Source organism: Hoplias malabaricus, chromosome 2, assembly GCF_029633855.1.
Source record: "Hoplias malabaricus isolate fHopMal1 chromosome 2, fHopMal1.hap1, whole genome shotgun sequence".
Classification (NCBI taxonomy): Eukaryota; Metazoa; Chordata; class Actinopteri; order Characiformes; family Erythrinidae; genus Hoplias; species Hoplias malabaricus.
The window spans coordinates 24,500,137-24,523,273 of record NC_089801.1 but is presented as its reverse complement, the minus strand read 5'-3'; the positions used below and the strand labels follow the sequence as shown (position 1 = coordinate 24,523,273).

At 41.4% G+C, this 23,137-nt stretch overlaps 1 protein-coding gene across 2 annotated transcripts in view; it reads left to right on the top strand.

The window, feature by feature from the left end:
- Positions 1 to 23,137, top strand: part of camkk1a (calcium/calmodulin-dependent protein kinase kinase 1, alpha a) — a 105,183-nt gene that overhangs the window by 498 nt on the left and 81,548 nt on the right. The window lies entirely within an intron of this gene.

The window sequence follows — 23,137 nt, the reverse complement described above, 5'->3', positions numbered from 1 at the left end:
AGCGGTGTGTAGACCGTTGATAATCACATACTGTGTGTGTGTGTGTGTCAGTAATACCTCACATTGTGGGTCCAAACCTGTTTACACACTCACATTGTGGGGACTTTTCCTCCATATGGAGACTAAACGCTGGTCCCCACAATGTAGTTATTACATTTTAAGGTAAAGACATGTTAAGGTTAGGGTGTAAAGTTTAGGGTAGGTGTATTTAGGAATAAGGTGGGCCAGTCGGAAGTCTCCACAAATGAATGGAAGTCTATGGAATGTTCTCAGTCTATGGAACTCACCCCAATGCGTTCACACCCCATTTTGTCTTATACTTGGGCAAATATCAAAGAGAGATGTTTTGGCTTTGACTGGGGCAAATATAAAGATGGAGCACTTGTCACACCAGTGTAAATCTAATGAGAAATATATAAAAACTTCCCCTGTTGTTAAAAGTGATATACATTAACTTTATATGACATACTGTGAGGTAAATTTCCTGTTGTCCTAATGCTACACTTCCTAACTGGCCATTTCCAGTCCCCTGTCCCTAAACTCTGTACAAAACTGTCAGTGATATATTTCCAGAACGGTGAACACCTCTGTCCCTTTCTCTGTTTCTCTTTTTCTACAAGTGTCATGCTTGTTCAGCAGTAAATGTGTCTTTAAATATGAATGTGAAATGTATTCTATGAAAAAAAACTCTCTTTCATCTTTTTTACTTCATTATTTTACAGGTTCATTAGTTAATTATAAATGTATTCCTGTTTAATGTTGGGGAAATGTACCAAAACCTCAGATGAGTGATGAAACTCCTCGTGTCTTCTATTGGGCTAAACCTCATTTCTGTCCAGTACTGGGGCAAATCCCTTAGCCGTTAAATATTTGCTGACACTCTTTTGTATGACGGGAGACTTTGAGGCAAGTCTTCTGAAAATCTGTCGTTCACAGCATTAAAGGATTGCAGTCTTGGGTTAAATGTAAGCTATTACAGTCTCTGGTATTATGGTGGGATTAGTTACAGCAATATTGGGGTATGTGACCTATACTCGACTCTGATTACTGGCTGGGCTCACTGAATTTATCGTCTGTGTATTGATTGTGCAGGGCTTGAAGGATGCCTCTGTATCATGCCGCCTGACAGGACAGACGCAGAATGGAAACGAGGAGAAATGACTGAGAGGAAAACATTTATTTCAAAACCAAAATCTCTCTCCTTCCCTGGCTTTTACCTTTTGCCAATGTTATATATTACGTTGTGGGCAACGAACCATTTGATGTTTGCAGTGTAATGTACAGTGTGTCACCATTTCTTCCCTTGGAACACACTGCAGGTTTTGGTATAAATGATATACATCATCAAATAGAAACATTTAATTATGTTTTACAGGTTAAACGTCAGATAGGGCTGCTGCTCTGTCTAGGCCAATCCACTTTTAACAAAGTGCGAGCTGTACCCTGATTGGTGTAATTATTTATTTATTTTAAATGTACCCATGAGACAAACTTAATCACAGAGTTCTCATAATGTAGTGGAGTAATAAGTAAGATATTTGACTTTGAAACTACTTAAGTACAGTAATGAATTACATTTACGGCATTACTGTCCAGCGCTGGCGAAAACAGCTTGTCAGCCACCTCCTGAGGTCAGGATGAGATTGGATGAGATGTTTCGAAGATTCTGGTTCTAGTCGTGTTTCTTGTAAATGTTGTTTTAAATCTATCACCAGTGCATGGCCACTGCATCCGCAGAAATGTGCAAAACACAATAAAAGTCAGCCTTTTATTCACCAGTGTCCCATTCCATGTACCTTCTTCACCATTTAAGGTGGAAAGTGAAAGCTGATTTGATTGTGTGGTCTATGAGGAGCGAGTATTGTATTTTGCTGAATTCTGTGTGTGATGTGGGTGTCCACTGGTGATGGACTTAAAACTGAACGTTACCGTAAGCAAACAACTGTAGCATTAAAGTCAAGGGGCACTGCAGCACTGAACGATTTTGTTGCTCGGATAATCCACAGGGGAACAAATCAGTCATTGTTGTGTACCTTTATTCTGAGGTCAACCCAACAGCTAAAAACAAGATGTATTTCTGAATACTTTTGTAATCTTTCGTTAGTGTCCTTGAGGTAAAGGACATCAGGAGATGGAGACAGTTCTTATTCTGCTTCGATAGCAGCTAATTTTACAGTTAAATTATAAATCACTCTCCATTACATTAATATCATTTCCAACATAGGTTCTGATTTTCTCTGGTGATATCTTATAAAGTAGCACAATACAAGCTCCTCACCTCAATCTCTTCTTTTTTTTTGTTTTCACCTCCTGCCCTCCATCTGGACTTTGCACGTTGTCATAATCATGTGACCAAAACATCCTATAGGCCACCTATGATTGGGCAAAATCTCTCTTTTCATGTTACCAACAATAAATTCAGAGAAATATGTTGCACCAACTACTGATGGCATTTTGTCACATTGCTCACCTCTAGGTTCACTTACTTTATTTCATAAATGCCAAAGTACTGCACCTTGTGTAACTAATCTAGCGGCTGAAACTTTGCTTATTCACTGCAGCGGGGATGCTTTGCTTTGCTTGGCTGTGCAGGCGTAGGTTCCATTCAATCCACTCTGCACTCTACCATAATTCAGCAGCATTAGAGGCTCTTGGCGAGACCACAGGCAGCCTTCGCCCACTCCTGGTGGGTGTGAATGAATGTGCTGAAGGCTTCCTGTGTGTGTGTGTGTGTATGTGTGTGTGTATGTGTGTGTGTATGTGTATGTGTATGTGTGTGTGTGTGTGTGTGGCCACTGTGGCCTTTTCCGGCTGGTCAATGAAAAGACTCTATTAGTCAGAACAGAATTCTGCTGCATGCTGTTGGCCGGTCATTGAGGGAGAGAGAGAGCGAAAAAGAGACTGGGAATATGAAAGAGGCTTATTCTGAGACCACAGGTAGAATCGATGCAAGAAAGTGGGTTCATTTTAAACTATTTTAAAAGGCGGACAACTGCTGTAGAAAAACACAGAAGCCACATTATAGTGTATAATGCAGCCTGCCATTATGATAGATGGGCTCATTTGCTAGGGGTATGCACATTTTCAAGTTGCCATTAATTATTTACAGCACAGTTTGGACTTGCCTAGATTGGTGTGGCCACCAACAAAATAAGCTTTGGTAATTACAGCCTGTACCAAATACCTGATATATGCCTTGATTTATAGAATGAACAACGTAAAGCTATTCCCCTCCCTCTTCCTGCCCCCTTCACTGTGACATAGATTGCTGAATGAGGTTTCCATGGGTGAGAACCTCTGGCTGAAGGGTGTACTGATGCTGAATTGATGCATCAAATTATAAGTGTATGACATTATCATAACATATCATGTTGTACACATATTATAGTTCTCTTCTGCTGCTATTGATTTACATCACGGCTAGCAATTAACACGTTCAGTCACGCAATTTACGGCTGTTGAAGTGCTGTGTGTTGTGATGTGTGCTTGATATCGCAGTCGTGTGTCTGACAGGATTAGAATGAGACCACACCTGTTGGCAGAACAGAATGAAAATTTAAATTTTAAGTTATTGAAATGTTTCATCTCATGAATGATTTCAAGAATTTAGGGATCATAAGTTATAACTTATATGTTCTAGAACTGAGGTCAAATGACCAGTGCTCTGTGCTTCTAGTGAGACCAACAGCCTTTTGCTCCAGCCTCTCGCTCCTTACCCTCCACCTCTGGAGTCATAGCCTCTATTCCCATAGAAAACATCCTGAAATGGGAATCAGGTTTAGCAAAGATTCAGGCTCGTTGTTTTACTGCCTAAAAGGACCATTTGCAAAAATTAAATTGAAGAAGATATTTAATGCTGCTGTTAGCAGTGTTTTGAAAAATGCTTTCTGGTTTAATAATAAAATTTTCATGCGCTGAAGATTTTTTAGACAGTTGATTATTTACATTTTTTTAAGCAGGCAAGTCAGTAAGAACAGCTTTTCATTTACAATGGCAGTCTGGCGTTGTTTGTAAACAGTGGTTTTATTTTATGTTTTATTTATTTAAGATATTTAAACATTTACATACATTATCTGTAAGCGCTTATCCAGTTCAGGGTCGCGGTGGGTCCAGAGCCTACCTGGAATCATTGGGCACAAGGCGGGAATACACCCTGGAGGGGGCGCCAGTCCTTCACAGGGCAACACACACACTCACATTCACACCTACGGACACTTTTGAGTCGCCAATCCACCTACCAACGTGTGTTTTTGGACTGTGGGAGGAAACCGGAGCACCTAGAGGAAACCCACGCGGACAAAGGGAGAACACACCAACTCCTCACAGACAGTCACCCGGAGCAGGAATCGAACCCACAACCTCCAGGCCCCTGGAGCTGTGTGATTGCGACACTACCTGCTGCGCCACTGTGCTCTTTAAAAGGGATGTAATTGCATTATTATGCAATTATACCAGTATATCATTTGCATAAAATAATACTGTTTATCACAAGTTATGGAACCATAGATGAACCTAGGGCTGGGCAATAATTCAATATCAATATATATATAGCAATACAAAATGTTCCAATAACAATGTACATTATTTACAGCATCTATCACTGACTGACATTCATTACAAGGCACTGTTATCAGTTCATTTCACATTGCAAAAATATTAATATTGAGTCAAATGGTTTATGTCTGACGGTGATATCATGTTTCTCGTATGATCTTGGCATCTCTGTGGCATTTAATTTGTTAATATTGATATCGGAATTATATGGTATCGACCGAAATTTAAAAAATATATCGTGATATAAATTTTAGCCATATCGTCCAGCCCAAATCAACCACAAAAATACAGATCCCAGAAACAGCAATAATCAATGTGGTTCACTTTGTGGATTAATCAAATAATAGTTGATTTCGAAATAATAGCTTGTTGCAGACCTAATATTGATCCATGTGTAATGTGATCTGCCTTTGCTTTGGCTTGGATTTCACTGGTCCCTGTTTCACCAGCAGTCCTGTATGCATCTCAGTCAGCCGCTGCTAGCACAACATTGACAGTAATGTTTAATTTGATATCCTGCTCCTTGTTTCCACATATCCTGTTGCAGGTTTGTGTTTGAGGTCTCGTCAAGTTTGTTCCGGAACATTCTGGTGTAGCACAATGGCTTTGGCACCGTCACTTCTGCTTCCACTTTCCCTCTGACTCAGCAAGTATGCTCGCTGGAGGCTTCTCTAGTAATTAGTCCTCCAATTTACACGTAAACACACCAGTGTGTCTCCCTAGCACTTTTCTCTTTTGGAGAGTGGCACTACCATCCTCTCCTTAGCGTTCCCTGTGTCGGAGTAGAATCACACTACTGCTGTCAGACAGAGAGGTGTGTGTATGTGTGTGTTTGGAGGGTGGTAGTGTAGAGAAGGAGTCACAGATGAAAGAAGTGTGGGGGTTCCCATGTCAACACGAATGTATGAACAAGGGATGAGAGAAGAAGGAGAACAGAATGAGGGGAGGAGGTAGTCGACTGGAGGTAGACAGAAAGGCTGCTTTGCACTGTCAAGAACACCCATGCTACAAAGGAAATTGTCAAAGGCGTTTTATAAGCAACCCATCCATAGGAGCATATGGATACCCACCACCATGGAGACGCTCCAGGGGATGTGTGAACATATGTGTGTGTGTATATATAATTTTCTGCACAGTCAGCTATCCAGTGGTATTTGTAATGGAGGTTTATTCACTGCAGTTCTACAGTAATCTCCCTATCTGATGAAGTGGTCTTGGTGACGCTTCTTATCATGTCCTGGTTCATTTATATGACTGTCAAGGCAGGAAAATTTGGGGAGGGGGAGTGAAGGAACAGCACTGTCTCCTCCCTCAACCTCCATGACTGACATGCTCTTGAGGAAGGCTCCTAACACCCAGCTGCTCCCCGGGTGCTGGGATGACTGCCGGCCACTGCCTGGCTGTGTGTGTTTCTTTACACCCATGCCAATGTATACAATGCATGGAAGTATTTAGACCCTGGTGGTTAGTCATATGAAACTGACTTTAAACTAGTACTAAGTAGCATTTTACCTTACAATTGCAGCTTCAAAAACATTGTGATGCTTCACTGAAGGGGCATCTCTGTCCACTATGGGTGCACCTTTAAAGGATCTGTATGTGAGTAACATTCCTAGATTAACTCCTCCTCGCTCCACAGTCTGAATGCACAGTTATTTGATTCAAGGCTTTGATGTTTAGATCCACGCTGTGTCTTTATCAGACTATGTAAAGTGTTACACTAATTACAGGGTAGAATAGGTGCCGAGCAGGAACAAGCGTATTATTATCAGTGCCACGCTACGTCTTTGTAAGCAAGTGGTGTGTGTGTGTGTGTGTGTGTGTGTGTGTGTGTGTGTGTGTGTGTGTGTGTGTGTGTAGGTGTTGGACTGAAGGAATATGAAGGAGAAAAGCTTTTGTTTTTTTATTTTGAATGTTTGTTGAACATGACTCAATACATCATTATTTTGATTGTGTTTTGTTTCTTATTCTCAGTTGCTGCTGCATCTCTAATTTTCCGTGATATAATGTCAGACTTGAGTTGTTACGTCTGTCACCATAATCACATTATCGACTTATTGTACAATATATAGATATGTCCTCAATAATATTTCTGACCTCAGTATTGGCCATTGTGTTAACTGGTTCATTTGTTTACAGAAGAATAAATGTCCCTAATATTTAAGCCAGTAGCGCTGTTCTTTCCCCTGGATTTTTCAAGTCTGGAGCCGTTATGTGGACTTGTTTGAAAACTGCGGTTTTATTATATTTATGTTTTATATTTTTATGTTTTCAATTCCAAAGTTCAATATCCTTATAACAATTTATTTGCTCTAATTTCATTGCTCTTTCATTATATCAGTGGCATTAACTGGTCTTAAAATGACTATAATAGAGTTTACCACAATTATTTCTGGGACAATATTGACCACATAAAAAACTGCTATTGTAACTGCTTAGTGTGGTGCTACTAAGAAGAGCCCCACAGTCTTAAACATGTTGATTTTAGATACATTTCTGTGTAAAAATGTGAAACAAACTGTGACTGCAGTATTGGAAACTGGCCTGATGTCCATGTTTAATGTGATGGTTTTCAAATAACGTACCCAATTCATAGTAGATCAGCCCTGGACACATTTGATGTTCTGGTTCTCAGATATGACCTCCTTCCACCTCCTTCCACTGCTTCACAGCCTAATGCCCAGAAGCTGAATTCACTAACTCCAAGTGTTCTCCAGAGTAGCTTTGGGAGTAGCTTTCATGATCCTGAACTAATCATCCAACATCAGTATTTGACTTTGCCGGTTCCCATATAAAAATGCCAGTCCTCACAGAAATGTTCCAACATCTAATCTAAAGCCCTCCTAGAAGAGTAGAGGCTGTGGCTGCAGCTAACAGTAAGAGGAAGGCCAATCAGTCCCACCCTGAGAGACCAAGGACACTTAGACATATCATTAATCAATTCAGTTCACATCCTGAATCCCGGTCACATTCATGAGTGTAAGTCCTGTGTCTGTCTGCAATGTGCAGCTTTTACTGCTTCACCACAGGGATTGGCTGAATCCCAAATGGCTCCATCCACCTCGTGTAGTGCACAGTGTAGGTCACACATGAGATTTCAATCACTTCAGCCTGGTGATGTGAATGCAACGATATGACCCCTCAATCCCAGTCACTGACGTGGCTGAAGCTTTCATCCCTACACTTGAGTCTTGATTTTTCTTTCATTCTGGAATGTCCCCTGCATACATCATCATCAGTGACATGGAATATGAAAAATAGTAGTTGGCGTTGGCTTTTATTTTTGTGGTCAATGGCCTCTTTCAGGTGGATTTCACTGAAAGTGTAATTCTGCATACACACTCAGCTCAGTTCCTGGGATTTACAGAGATTCTGGGAAAGACCTTTTCTGTTTATGCAGAAGCTGTGCGTCTGTTTGCTTCTCTCTCTCTCTCTCTCTCTCTCTCTCTCTCTCTCTCTCTTGCCTTTTCTTCCTCTACACACACAAATGTGGATAATTAATCCAGCCAACCTTGTTGGTCTTGTCAGCTGTGCTCTGTGTGTTCTTTCCTCTTTTCATTCGATTACCCCTTTGAGTCCGGCAGCTTAATCAGAAATACATCATGTGTTTAATGTGCCTCTTACACACAACCTCATACCCCTCGCTTCTTTCCTGTACAACAATATACACTCTACTGGGCAGGCTTTAGAAAAGACATTAGAATATTTCTGTGAAGATTTGATTGCATTCTTTCACAACAGTATTAATAAGGTGAGGAACGTATGTGGAAGGATTAGCTCTGGATTCTTTCTTAACTTCACTGCAACTTACCAACCCCTCCGAAAAAACTATTGTGCTGAGCTCCAGGACTCCAGAAAACACAGTTCTGCAGTTCTAGCTAAGGCTTGGCATGGGGGAGACAACCTAAGGCTCATGAGAAGCTAATTCTATAACCAGTTCTTTTCTTGGAAGATGTGCACATTATTGTGGATGTCCACGTTAAAGTAGTTGAAGTTACATGTTTTGTAGTGTCTTAAAATGTATAAATGAAAATAAATGTATATATCAGCACAATGTTTGGATTATTTTTTTTTTTCATTAGGCAATATATAAAATAAGTAAATAAATAAAACATTCCCTAAATATGGTCACATGTATTAGAGGTATTGTTGTTTTTGTAACATATAATTGTAATTGAAAATTCAAATATTCTTCTGCTCTTTTTTCTGCTCTTCTGTTGTTTTATGATGACAGTTGCATGGTATTAAAAATGACATCAAGGAAAAGGTGCTGTAAAAGCATGTGCATCAATTTGCTGTTTTTGGGTATGATATTGTATACAAAAGTATCTCAGAGATTTGGTTTAGACGATTTAAAATGGTGATTTTGAAAATAGAATTTGAATATTATATATTTGGCATTATGTCCATATTCAAAGCTAGATTTTAGAACGGGAAAATGGGAATGAATGGGAGTTTTAAAAACGTCAAGCCCTGATGTAAAGACAAATGTTCAGAAGCTAAAACCATTTGACACCCTGCTGCGCACAGAACAAACATCATGTTCAAATTAATCCAACACAAACCTGCAAGATTATAGCACAATTCATATTTCAATTGTTAAACATCCTTCTGATGTGAATCCATTGACTCTCAGTGGAAAAACCGTACGCAGGACAAAATATTAGGTTTGGAACTACTTGAAAAAAGCTGGAAGAACTTGACGTCTCCGGCTGATTAGATCTGTGTGGGTGTTTCAGACTGCGCAGAGACTGACAGCGGTGTAGCCACAGCAACACAATGAACCCCATGGAAGCAGGGTTTTTTCTTCTGGCAGACATTGGACTTGAATCTGCGTGAGATATCGGCGCATGGAGTCTTGTTCAACCTGGTCTGCCTGCTGTAATCATGTTCATATGTGTGGTCAGTTGTCCAGACGTCTAGGTATTTGAGAGTGTGTGAAATACCCTCTTGTAATGGGGGGGGGGGGTCATTTTGTTTTACTTGTATGGGTTGTGGGTTCAAGCCCTGCTCCGGGTGTCTGTCTCAGTGGAATTTAGTGTGTTCTCCCTGTGTCTGCATAGGTTTCCTCCATGTGCTTCTGTTTCCTCCCACGGTCAAAAAACGCACGTTGGTAGGTGAATTGGCTACTGTAAAGTGTCCATAAATGTGTGTGAATGTGTGAGTGTGTGTTGTCACGCGGGATCCAGGGAACTGGATACATTCAATGAATGAATGAACGTCAAACTACGCCACCACACATTTCAGCATCACACGTAAGAGCCATGAGGCACATTTGTCTTCACACTAAAACAGAATTTTTAAAAGCAGTGTCATCCCACCTTTTGGAGAGGAGAAACATTTAGAGCTGACCAATTCGCTACAGTGCCATCCTGTGACCGACCTGTGCTTCTACGCTTTAAGAAACAGGCTCTGTAGGATTAACAGATACCATAACACTACAACAGGGGCCGCCGCTTAAAACTGATTTTGAAGTTTTCAGAGGATCTGTCGCTACCAGATTTGGGCAGAAGCCGGATTTGGACTGCACATGCAAAGAAGAGCATGCTTAATTCCTTTATTAATAATTGTAGATAGACAGAGCTCCTTTTGGTTGAACAGAATGTGTGTCTCACGTCATTATTCGTCAAATTTTGTTTAAACAGAAGAATGCCTCTACATATCTATATGGATATCTTCAGCTGTAAATAAGCACACTTTGTAGGTGCTCCAGTTGTTTAAATCTGTAAAGGACAGTGAGGAAAACTAACCCATGTAGTGTGTTTAAAGTTACTCACTCTTGAAGGCTGCTATAACTTCATGTGTAAAGGTCTATGTACAACATCGAGAGGCTAGGCGAAGCATGCAAAATCGGGCAGGTCGCACACATCGGGGCAGCGACAGAGTTCAAAGGGTTAATTAGAACTCCATTTTGCACCTTGTGTATTTGGTAAATGAACAGCCCTGTGGCTGGTAGTGTTTCTGCCCAACACCTCCAAGATCCTGGGGTTGTGGATTCTATCCACACTTGACTCACCATGACCCTGAACAGGATGAAGCCACTAAAGAAAATGAAAGAATGAAGCTGCTAGGTGGCTTTTATAAACAACAAACCTGGACCGCGGGTGTTTCTTGGCTAGTTCAGAACAGAACTTGAGTCACACACCTGCCCACTGCTCAGGTCATGTGACTTGATAGCTTTCTCACTGAAATGACGGCTATTGTTCTTTATTGGGCTGTCATAATGTGTGCTGAGCACACAGAAATCAGACTAACAGTCCTAAATATATACGCTGGTCTGACCGTGTGGACACTTTGCCTGGTCAGAACACCCCCAGAATCTTTACTGGGAGTTTTTGTATGGTTCTCTCACTATGCTGCAGGCTTCATGATTAGTGTGTGGTATATTCTGCAGGCCCTATGTTCCCCTATGGACTGCGCTAGACTGGAGGTCAGTGGTCAGCATTTCGGCTCATCTGCCGTGTGCTGGCTTCTCAAAATGCTGCGCTGTTCCAAAGCACTCTTCCTCCTCCCCCCGCTGAGACTCTTGCTTACCGGCATCCACTGCTCTCTGCCCATAAATAATTCTCTGTGTCAGAAAGCAGAATCATTCCCTCTCACTCAGTCTCTCTCTCAATCTCACTGTCTTTCTCTCTCTCTCTCTGTGTCTCTCTATCTCTATCTGATTTTCTGACACTTTCTCTTTATAGCTCTCTCTTTGCGTTCTAGGCTCACTTTTTCTGTCAACACTTCTCCCCCTCTTTCTGTAACTCTGCCACCCTGACTGTTGAATCCTCTAACTTTATAATATTCTCTCTCTCACTCCCCTCTCTCTCAGATTCTGATTCTATGCCTCTGACAACTGAATTCTCTTTCTGCCTACCACTCTTTTTTTTTTTTTTTTAAAGCTCTGTGGGCTCATGTTTTCTAGTCTCTCTCTCTCTCTCTCTCTCTCTCTCTCTCTCTCTCTCTCTCTCTCAGTTGCACATGGTCCATGGTTTAAGTCGATACGCTTCACTTTCAGCTTGTTCTAAATTTGCCTATTCAAAACCGGCTTGCCTCTTTGCCCTGTCCTTTTAATGTTAGCAGTGTGTGTGTTTGTGTGTTTGTGTGTGTGTGTGTGGAATTATCAGCTTCCCGCTGTGGTCCCGGGTCACAGTTCTGCTCTGAGTGTGTGTTCTGAATCTGGAAGAGGTCAGTGGAATCACTCAGGAGTGTATACATCATTAATACGTAGTGCGACTGGCCCTTGGGCATGAGGAACCCCCTTCATGTGCTGCATTATTATTCATGAGAGCTGTGAAAAATAAGGCTGCACAAAGAGAGGAAAAGAGGTGGGGAGGAAAAACACAAGAGGATTGGGAATTCTGCTGTGGATAAGGGCAGATAAGGAAAGGGAATTGTACAGACGTAGAATAGTAATCAGACATACTGTGTGCAATATACGTCCGAAAGGTTGTGAACATCTGCTGGTGCAACATTTCTGAAAATCACCTGAAATCAAGGCTATCAAACGTGGCGTGTGTTTGCGTTAGCTCTGCACTCTGTTTGCCTTCTGGAAAAATTTCTATTGTTTGTACGCAGCCCTGGCTCTGTAAATGGGGGAAAAAACAAAGGGTCTCAAATGGCTTGTGCTCTGAAATGGCTTGTGGCTCTGTGTGTATCACTGGCTGAGCCATGAGCAACTGAATCTGGAGGCGTGTGGATGGCAGAGAGCCTGCAGAATGTTGAAAAGCATGAGAATTGCTGTTAAAGTTTAATCGACCAAGAGACCATTACCTGCATAAGAAGTAAACACACACCAAAAGTGCTACAAAACTGCCCAGTTTACCACCAGCTACATTTTGGGCCAAATTTCTGAGAAACAAAACAAAAAAAAAAAACAGAATCCATAACCAATAAATGTCATATTGTAATTGAGAAAACTCATTAATATTGAGAGTTATAAAAACATGTTTGTAAACTGAATATTTCTGTATATAATCATCTATTTTGAGTTTAATATTCTTGAAGAATACATCTTGGTATTCATTCTACTACTATTCTCAGTTACGCTTCTGTCTCGCTTTCGCCACCAGAAATTTCTTTCTTTTCGCTTTTGAATTTTGACGGGGGTCGGGATTTAGACAGTCATTGGCTGCTTAAGTTAAGCCCCGCCCACTCAGCAGATTCTGCACACCCAGCTACATCAGTGAGAGCGCAGCAAACTTACCCTGATTGGAAAAAGACAGACCGGCAAACACAAGTAAGCCATGTGAAATATTTATTAACGATTATGTCTTTTAGTAATGCACAGTTCCTCATAGAGGCCTAGAGTCATTTTCCAATCAGGGTTAGGGTGTGCAGAATCTGCTAGGTGGGCGGGGCTTAACTTTAGCAGCCAATGACTGTCTAGATCCCGACAGTCAAAAGCTAGAAACTTCTGGAGGCGAAAGCAAGACTAAGAAAATGTGGAATGAAAATGAAAGCGGATTTTTCAAGAATATTAAACTCAAAATAGATGATTATATACAGACACATTCTGTTTACAAACCTGTTTTTATAACTCTAAATATTAATGAGAGTTCTCTCAATTACAAAATGTCATTTATTTGTTAAGGATTCTGTTTTTTGGTTCTCAGAAATCCGTGTCACTTTTGATGCTTCTGGCTCAGTTACAGCACAGGGAGTATTGTGTGGCCAGAAATGGGCCAAATATTATGAGCTGGGCTTGGCCTGGGTTAGGGTACAGGTTTTGTGGGCCAAATTGTGGCATCTTCTCTGTCATTCCAGGCCAAATGTGAGCCATAAGATAACTGCAGAAATGCTACATTTGGACCAAACATTCTTTGCTATGTTGGTAAACAGCTGCAGTTACTAATATTGAACCTCTGTGTCCACAGTTTGTGCACTAACACCAAAAATGTGTCCACAAACTTTTGCTCTTGTGGAATCGCTGTCCTTGGCTCTTTTTAATGGCCGCGACGCTTCATATTTTGATTAAATCCAGATCCTTATGCATAAGACAACCTTTTTGCTGCAGGTTAATTCACTAATAGAGTTCTCTAATAGACGTTGTAATTATAATCAGTGATAGAAAATGGCTGAATCATTTCTGCTCCTCATGCGCTCCCCAGCCACCTTCACGCATTCTTGTTTTTGAATTGTGGAGTGCTGTGAACTTTTTTTTACTCAGTGGTGAGGTTCTTTCCTTTGTGCCAACCTCCTAGTGGGCTTTGTGCAGGTCACTGTCACAACCTATTATGGGGTAGCGGAGAGTGAAACAGCAATAACATTTTGTAGGTTGTGTTGCAGTCAAAAGCTCCAGGGACCTGGAAGTTGTGGGTTCAAGTCCCGCTCCGGGTGACTGTCTGTGAGGAGTTTGGTGTGTTCTCCTCATGTCCACGTGGGTTTAACTCCAGGTGCTCCAGTTTCCTCCACGGTCCAAAAACACACATTGGTAGGTGGATTGACGACTCAAACATGTCCATAGGTGTGTGTGTGTGTGTGTGTGTGTGTGTGTGTGTGTGTGTGTGTGTGTGTGTTGCCTTGTGAAGGACTGGCACCCCCTCCAGGCTGTGTCCTTGCCTTGCGCCCAATGATTCCAGGTAGGCTCTGGACCCACCACGACCCTGAACTGGATAAGCTCTTACAGATACAGTTTTTGGACCGTGGGAGGAGACCAGAGCACCCGGAGGAAACCCACGCAGACACGGGGAGAACACATCACACTCCTTACAGACAGTCACTCGGAGCGGGACTTGAACCCACGACCTCCAGATCCCTGGAGCTTTTGACTGCAACACCACCTACAAAATGTTGTTGCTGTTTCACTCTCAGCTAGAACAGAACATGTTTCTTTTTTTTAAGATCAAAATGTTGAGGCGTTTATTAATTAAGACCTGATTACTGTGGGCATGTCAGCTCAGAAATGCCAGACTAGAGATGCTGTAAAGGCCCATAGCTTTGGGTTGGATCTGTCATAGATTGAATGTCTTGTTCTCATTCACTTATAGAAGTGACAGTATGTGGGAGGATTGGTTTATTGGCTGTTCAGGCTGTACTGGAATAAATAGCTCTGAAAATGAAAAGCAAGGTCAAGGCTTGAAATTGGACCCTAGAGGGAAGACTATATTTTATTTGTGTAGTGTCAGAAACCTCAGCAGAATGTAAAACCAGTTAGGAAACTATAGGAGGGTAAACTGTTGGAACAGTTCTTGTGGGGATTTGATGGCATTCAGCCAGATTTTTTTTTTTTTTTTTTTTTTTTTTTTGTTAATTAATTTATTATTATTATTTTTTTGTGTGTGTGTGTGACTAGTTCTGGATAAGAAATGCCACCTCAACTACATTACTATAGATAATGCTGTTCCACTGCTTCTCAGCTCAGTGCCAGTGGGCTTTAGCACCATATAGGTTTAGCACGATGAGCTCAGGCTCATGTGCAGCTGCTCCAGATCCATCTCCAGCTTTTCTGTTGTAATTACATATAGACCCTGATAGCTTCTGAATAGAACTGAATTGTACAGTGTAATTTGTTTATTCTGTTTCAATGCATTCACTGGAGCCTTCCAATCCAGACACAGAGGAGGCGTTTGGCGTCCGTCTCGTGCATTAGGCACTGAGCGGTGAAACACAAACACTCTCAAGAAGGACATTCCAAGGTCCCTGAAGGGCTTTGGTTTCAAAAAGTGATGTACTCAAGAGGTGCTGTAAAGGTTTTCACAGCCAGCAGGAAAACGCTTCCTGAGGGCAGCTTAGCATATCGGGCAGCAATTTCTCCTGCAGTCCCTACCGAACCCATCTTCTGGAGGAAAAGATTAAAAAAGCATTTTGGTGAAAAATCGAATTTATAAACGGTTCCTTTAGGCCCACACTGAGTGTGTGGACTAAGGCATATTAGGTGTTTGAAGATGTTGCATCTTAAGCTTATCTATTAGCTACATGCCTTAATCATATTTGCCTCAGCAGTGAGTTAAACAATCTCAAAATTTTGTTTCTGTTGTTTCTGACACAGTATGAAATACTGTTATCTCTAAAAGTGGGTAGGTTTGCTGCTTCATGCTGATTTTGAAATATATATTAGGAAGGATGCGCCATGTGTCTTCAATCAGATATTAGAATTGGTTAAAAAACTAGAATATTAAAAATATGAAAGGGGACATAAAATGAATTTATATTAAGTTTTATTAAACGACATCAATTGTTTGTGGTCTGAATTCAGAAAACACTGGATAAAATTAAGTGTACCGACTGTGTCCCACTTCTGAACAATTGGCAGATTTACTCAGTGTGAGGCTGGGTATGAGTGCTGGGTTTACTTTGTGTGAGGCTGGGTATGAGTGCTGGGTTTACTTTGTGTGAGGCTCGGAACGAGTGCTGGGTTTACTTTGTGTGAGGCTGGGTATGAGTGCTGGGTTTACTTTGTGTGAGGCTCGGAACGAGTGCTGGGTTTACTTTGTATGAGGCTGGGAACGAGTGCTGGGTTTACTTTGTGTGAGGCTCGGAACGAGTGCTGGGTTTACTTTGTGTGAGGCTCGGAACGAGTGCTGGGTTTACTTTGTGTGAGGCTCGGAACGAGTGCTGGGTTTACTTTGTGTGAGGCTCAGAACGAGTGCTGGGTTTACTTTGTGTGAGGCTCGGAACGAGTGCTGGGTTTACTTTGTGTGAGGCTCGCAACGAGTGCTGGGTTTACTTTGTGTGAGGCTCGGAACGAGTGCTGGGTTTACTTTGTGTGAGGCTCGGAACGAGTGCTGGGTTTACTTTGTGTGAGGCTCGGAACGAGTGCTGGGTTTACTTTGTGTGAGGCTCGTAATGAGTGCCAGATTAACTGTGTGTGAGGCTCTGAACGAGTGCTGGGTTTACTCGGTGTGAGGCTCTGAAAGAGCGCCGGGTTTACTTGGTGTGCTCAGAATAACTGGGTTCAAGCTCAAGATTGCACTACAAGCCACGTTAGTGTAGCATTTGGTCTGGGTAAAGCTGACCCATTTTAGGACCGCTCATTCTACATTTAGAGGAGAGCAGTACTGGTGAAAAGCCACAGACATTTATTAGACTTTGAGAAGATATTCATAAGAACATATACACTGAGGACCAGATTTACTTAACCAGAAATAAAACTCTGATTTAGGTTCCCAGGGACTTTGGTAGACTTCAGCCAGCTGCAGAAGTCTTTCTATGCTGCTTTCTTAGAAATAAACATTTTCTAAGATTTTCTGTCTTTCTGGTCTAGGGTCTACTTTGCAATATACCTAGTCCCATCACACTATTTATTTACATTATTGAAATACAATATGTGAACATTACCTCAATAATTTTTTCAGACCTCAAAATCGCCTGTGGTGTTTCCTGGTCTGTTTGTTTAGGAGATTGTCATTATATAAGGGACAATGAAATTGTCTGAAAATTGCAGCTATATTGTTTATCACAGTTAATTCTAGGACAATGTATCAACAAAAAATGGTGATATGGTGAAATTTGTGAGAGGCTTAAAGATACAGTACTTATTACTCCAAACTGTAGAACTGTGACTTTTTGAGGATGACATGATGAAGGTGAGGGCGGCACGGTGGCGCAGCAGGTAGTGTCGCAGTCACACAGGAGGTTGTGGGTTCGATTCCCGCTCCGGGTGACTGTCTGTGAGGAGTTGGTGTGTTCTCCCCGTGTCCGCGTGGGTTTCCTCCGGGTGCTCCGGTTTCCTCCCACAGTCCAAAAACACACGTTGCAGGTGGATTGGCGACTTGAAAGTGTCTGTAGGTGTGAGTGAATGTGTGTGTGTCTGTGTTGCCCTGTGAAGGACTGGCGTCCCCTCCAGGGTGTATTCCCGCCTTGCGCCCGATGATTCCAGGTAGGCTCTGGACCCCCCGCGACCCTAAATTGCATAAGCGGTTACAGATAATGGATGGATGGATGATGAAGGTGGGGAGTTTGTTGGCTTAGATGCCTGGCAACTGACATGACTTTGGCAGCGATACTAACTGGCTTCGATTTCCTGTAACCTGCCGTGTGTCATCATGCTTGATCTCACTGTAGTGCTGCAGAATTACAGGCAAATGTTTTGGCAAGGTTTCCCTTGATTTAGCCTGCGTTCAATCCCTCATCACATTGGAAACTTTGGATACTGATGCCTTGAAAGGCATGTACCCCAACAGACTTATGTGCTTTGGAATTATTTGGAGATGTACTGCGATTTAGAGCTTACCCGCCACTGTTGTTTTGGGTTTGTTGTTGTTTTGTTATGTTCTGCAGCATTAGAGGAGAACTAAGTGGCAGATGGCACTTGCATGAGGCTCAGCTCAGTCTGCCCAGACTGCAGAACTGTCGCAGAAGAGGGCCACGGCCAAAATGGAGACCGCTTGACAAGCTTGAGTTTTTGCTTCTAGTTCACTCTTGTGAGTGTGTCCTTCCAATTTGGTCGCTCAGCCTCAAAGCCCTGGCTACTTAGACAGAGACTGAGAGCAAAGCCAGTTCCACTATTTTTGGAGGTGAAGAAGCTGTCAGCTTTTCCTCCACTTCCTCTTAGATATTAAATGGATGACTCAGGAGATTCTTTTTCAGTTTCTTATCCTTATTCCAAAATTGTGAAAAAAAAACACCCAAATATCGCAAAAAGAGAGGAGGTGGAAAAGTTAGAATATCGCTAAAGTGCAAATGCACTAAAGCTTTGGAAAAATATTTTTGGAATAAAAAATGAAGTTTCAGCTGGTTTACATACTGCACACAGCGCCCCGGAGCCCCGGATTGATCCCATGACCACAGTCTTTTAATGGACTCTTCCTGACTCTCCTTTCTCTTCTGTCCTCTCCACTTTACCATGCGTTTTCACACCATCACCCAAGCTTCTTACATTAGTGTTTGTGGAGTATTGTAGAAATATACAGAGACCCCCCCCCCCCCCCCAGCATTTTACTTTCCTTTCAAAATATTAAGAACAAGCTCCACACAACAGAAACAACACAGATGCACCAACAAGTAAAAGTAAATTCAAGCTTTTGATATAAAGTGTGATTTTGATATAAACTACTCACTCAGATCTCTTCATCTCCGTGGTTTCGATGCCGTCCCTGATCACAGGGGCCCACATGATCTAAAGTTCATTCTTAAAAGTGTAGTGGATGGAAACTAATTTTGCGTTTTTCTATTGATATTTCTTTATTGGGCAAAATATTTGTGAACATTTTGGATGGAAACCCAGCTGTTGACCCAAGGCTGGGTTCAAAAGCACAACCTGCAACACCATCATGCTGCCCTGCATATAACATCCATAATAAATATCGCTCCCTATAGAGAATGTGTACTACTTTTCTCTTGTCCTATGACCTGGGGTGTGCTGAACCACGCTGTGGTGTGTCTCTCATGTTTTGATTTAGAAACTCAACGGGATCCCTTTATCCAACGCATTCAAATATGAATCTGTATTAGTTTAGCAGGCTTTATACAGGCGTATTCTCATTTGTGAGGTAATTCACATTCATTGACTTTCATATTAAGCTGTTGATTGTGAACTCATAGTAATGGACCCCTTTGAAAATGGCCTCATCTGCCCAAGACGCAGAGAGAGAGAGGAGGACATTTTTGAAGACTGCCAGGCAGTTTTTTTTTTTTTTTGACTCATAATTAAGGCAATCTGAGGCGAGTGTGGGGTTTGGAAATAAACAACCTTGAAGGCCTCAATCTGGATCGTAATTTGCCTCTCAGCAGATGGCGTCCCCCCCCCCCCCCCGCAAACACATTTAACAGGACACACTGAACATTCTCCTTGAGGGAAGCTCACAGACATTACTTCCGCTGCCCACTGCACTGAACTCTGCAGATGTGGAGGCCTGCTGTCCACTGTGAGGACTCAGGGTCGCAGATGGTGTTGTTTTTCTGTGGTTGGAAGACTCTGTTTTTTTTTTTGGTTTGTGGACAGAAGGCTGGCAGTTGTCTTTGGAGGGAGAACGACTGTTTAGGAGAGCAGAAGAAGTCTGTGGGTAAATAATAAACAGATTTTTCTTGCATGTCACTGGCCGATGTTTGGATGTTTAGAGACCTCTGAGCCATGAAGTGTGTCTACAGAGACGCCAGACCGATCAGCTTTTAGAGCTTGGCTAAGCTGTGAAATGGCTGTTGAGGGAAAGTCAAACTGGTGTCTGGGAATGTCACGTTTTGCAGGCCTGAGCCTCTAAAGCCTTGAGTGAAAACTTATGCGAAATTACAGTAAGGCATTTGTGATCATTTGTTCAAGTTCAAGAAGTTTATTGTCATTTCAGCAATATACAGTGTTTACAGTACACAGTGAAACGAAATAGCGTTCCTCCAGGACCAAGGTGCTACATAAGACAATACACAACATTAAAGTGCAACTAGTGTAAACCTAGTGCAACATGAAACAGTGCACACGCATTAAAGTGCAAAGGACATAGAACACAAAACAATACACAACATTAAAGTACGACTAGTACAAATCTAGTGCAACATAAAACAGTGCATACACATTAAAGTGCAAAAGATATGGCTAAGAAAAATACAAAACAATGTCCCTACAGTACAATACAATACAATGTAATACAATACAAGACAAGGCAAAAACCATAAGTACGGAGGGGGTGAGGGAGAGAGACACTGCAATTTAAAGTGTATTTGTGCTGTAAACGGTAACTGGATGTAAACCGGATATGTGAAAACAGTACACTCATTTACAGTCCAACAGACCAGTGTTTGTGTGAAGTGTGTGTGTGTGTGTGTGTGTGTGTGTGTGTGTGTGTGTGTGTGTGTGTGCTTCTTCAGTCCAGTCTCAGTCTCTAGATGTTCAGGAGTCTGATAGCATGTGGGAAGAAGCTGTTACGGAGTCTGGATGTGAGGGCTCGAATGCTTCGATACCTTTTTCCAGACGGCAGTAGGTTGAAGAGTGTGTGTGAAGGGTGTGTGTGATCTCCCACAATGCTGAGTGCTTTGCGGGTGCAGCGAGTGGTGTAGATGTCTGTGATGGAGGGAAGAGACACACTGATAATCTTCTCAGCTGTCCTCACGATCCGCTGGAGGGACTTGCGATCTGCCCCAGTGCAGTTTCCAAACCAGACAGACATGCAGCTGGTCATGATGCTCTCGATGACTCCTCTGTAGAAAGTGGTGAGAATTGGAGGGGGGAGATGAGCCTTCTTCAGCCTTCGCAGGAAGTAGAGGCGTTGCTGGGCTTTCTTTTTGATGTTACTGGTGTTAGTGGACCAGGTGAGATCATCCGCTAGGTGAACACCAAGGAATTTGGTATTCCTGACAATCTCCACAGCAGAGTTGTCGATGTTCAGCGGCGAGTGCTCAGCCCTTGTTTTTCTGAAGTCTACAACCATCTCTTTGGTTTTGTCCACGTTCAGAGACAGGTTGTTGACTTCACACCAGTCAGTTAGCCGCTGCACCTCCTCTCTGTATGCTGACTCGTCGTTCTTACTGATGAGATCAGCATGTTTGCATCTTAGCAACACCTATCCTCAATGGTGATAGTGGGACAGAAACCAAAATGGAAATAATGTCTGGCTGTCAAAGGGTTAAAAGGTAATCAACAAGTTAATGGCAAAATGTGCTGTGATTATTTGTGATTAATGGCATTGTCCCTTAAGACTGAAGCTTTTATTTATGGATATTTAAATATGAAATAAAGAATGAATTAATAAAAGATCAACACAATGGGATTATACTTATATTTATTAGTATAGTATAGTGTTATGTATTTAAAAATGTAATTTACAAAAATGCAGTTAAAATGCTAGTATTCCCTCACTTTTTTGTGTAGTGTGATAAGATGACAAACTGGAGAGAGGAAAACATTCTTTTTTTACAATATCCTTTTTATATCTTGGTGTAGTTTTGATGATTTTTGAATTTGCTGAGTAAAAGTTTTTAGCAAGAAGGAAATTAATGCTACAGTGTTTGCTCCTGGCTCAAAAAAGGAGATGAGACAGGAGCTCTGTGTCAGAGAGAGAGAGAGAGAGAGAGAATGAATGCAGGGCGAAGCATTTCAGCATAAATGAAATGTAATCTACCTTCTGATCTAAACAGTAGGAAAGCTGTGTTTACATTGCTATATAAAACCTCTAATAACTCACAAAGCTCTGGAATAAGAGTGAATTATATGCAGAAGCTGTGGCCATATTTGGGTAATGATTAATTTGTATTAAAAAATGTGTTAAATTCCCATGTGTGTTTACGTGGGTTAATGCGTTAATTTCGACAGCAAAAAATAATGCCATTTTAATTATGGATACATTCATAATGGAAAAAACATACTTGTTCAGTATTAGCTATCTTCTGGTAATGTAGCCCTCTTTTCTGTCTGTGTGTATGGGTGTGGGTGTGTGTGTGTGTGTTCTGATGCTGTATCAGGTTCTTGAATAGTTGCCCCATTTTGTAGAGGGGAAGGTTTTAAACAATACACTTTAATTCTATTCCAAAGATCAAAATGACACCTGAAAACAAGGACTAGGGGTTAATATATGAATCAAGATTCACCCTTATCCTTCTCTTAGTGGAGAGGTTGTCAGAAACTCCTGTGGAATTTTTCAGATCAGAACCTAGAGTGGGACTAGGTTTTCTCTTGTCTCTCAGAGTGGAAAGTTTCAAGTGCAGGTAAGTGGGGCTGGACGATAACTTTATATCACAATATATTACTTAATTTCAGTTGATATGATATAATTCCGGTAGCGATATGAACAATATAAAAGTCACAGAAAAACTGAATGAAGCACAACATCACATTCAAAGCTCTTGGTTTTGTCAATATTAATTTTAAACTAACTTTAAAATTGAGTGCAATGAACTGATGCAGCGCCCTGGAAGGAATGTCAGCCGGTGACGGATGCTGTTAATTAGTTGTGCATTGGAATATTGAAACTGTGTTTACAAATCCTATCTGAATCGTTTTACAGAAACAGCAGACTGCAGAAACATTGAAGCAGCAAAACAAACCAAAAAAAATTGGAAAGTATTAAAGATGTAAAAGATAATAGAAGAAATAAAAAGTCAACAGAATCTGATGTGGTCTTCCTGAATCTGAGGGTTTAGCAGCAACAAATTTCAGCCTTATCTCACAGTTAGAAATGAACGTGTAAAATACTGGGTATCACACACAGTGCACAGTTTCCTGTACTGGTGCATCTCTAATAAGCCTTTAATATTTTAAATACAAATATATTGCAGCTATCTAGCTTTAGTTTTAGAGCGTAGTAATGTCTGCCCCTAGTATACGGTTTTGTGTGTGTGTTGTTTTGATAATTCACTGACAATATTGCCCTGTGACTAAGCTGGAGGTCTCATAAATCAATAGCAATTTATTTTTGAGTCCCTTTGAATTTGTCCCTTTTTAAATTAAGGATGGACTGCAGGAGTTGTTTATAGACTGTGTCTGGGCTCAGTTAAAACATTTCTACAGTGTTATTGAGATCGACTTTACTGATGTAAGATCACTTTGAAGATTTGTAGTCATCTGCTCCCTCATCATTTTCAACGTGTTAGTGTTCATTGCAAATAATGTTTTCAGTTTGATTACAATGAAGCTTAATTTAACATCAGATGTATTCCTCTAGCGTATGCTATGTTTATTTTAGCACTTTAAAGATTATTTGATGTAATGTAACATTCAAAGGGGTTAAAG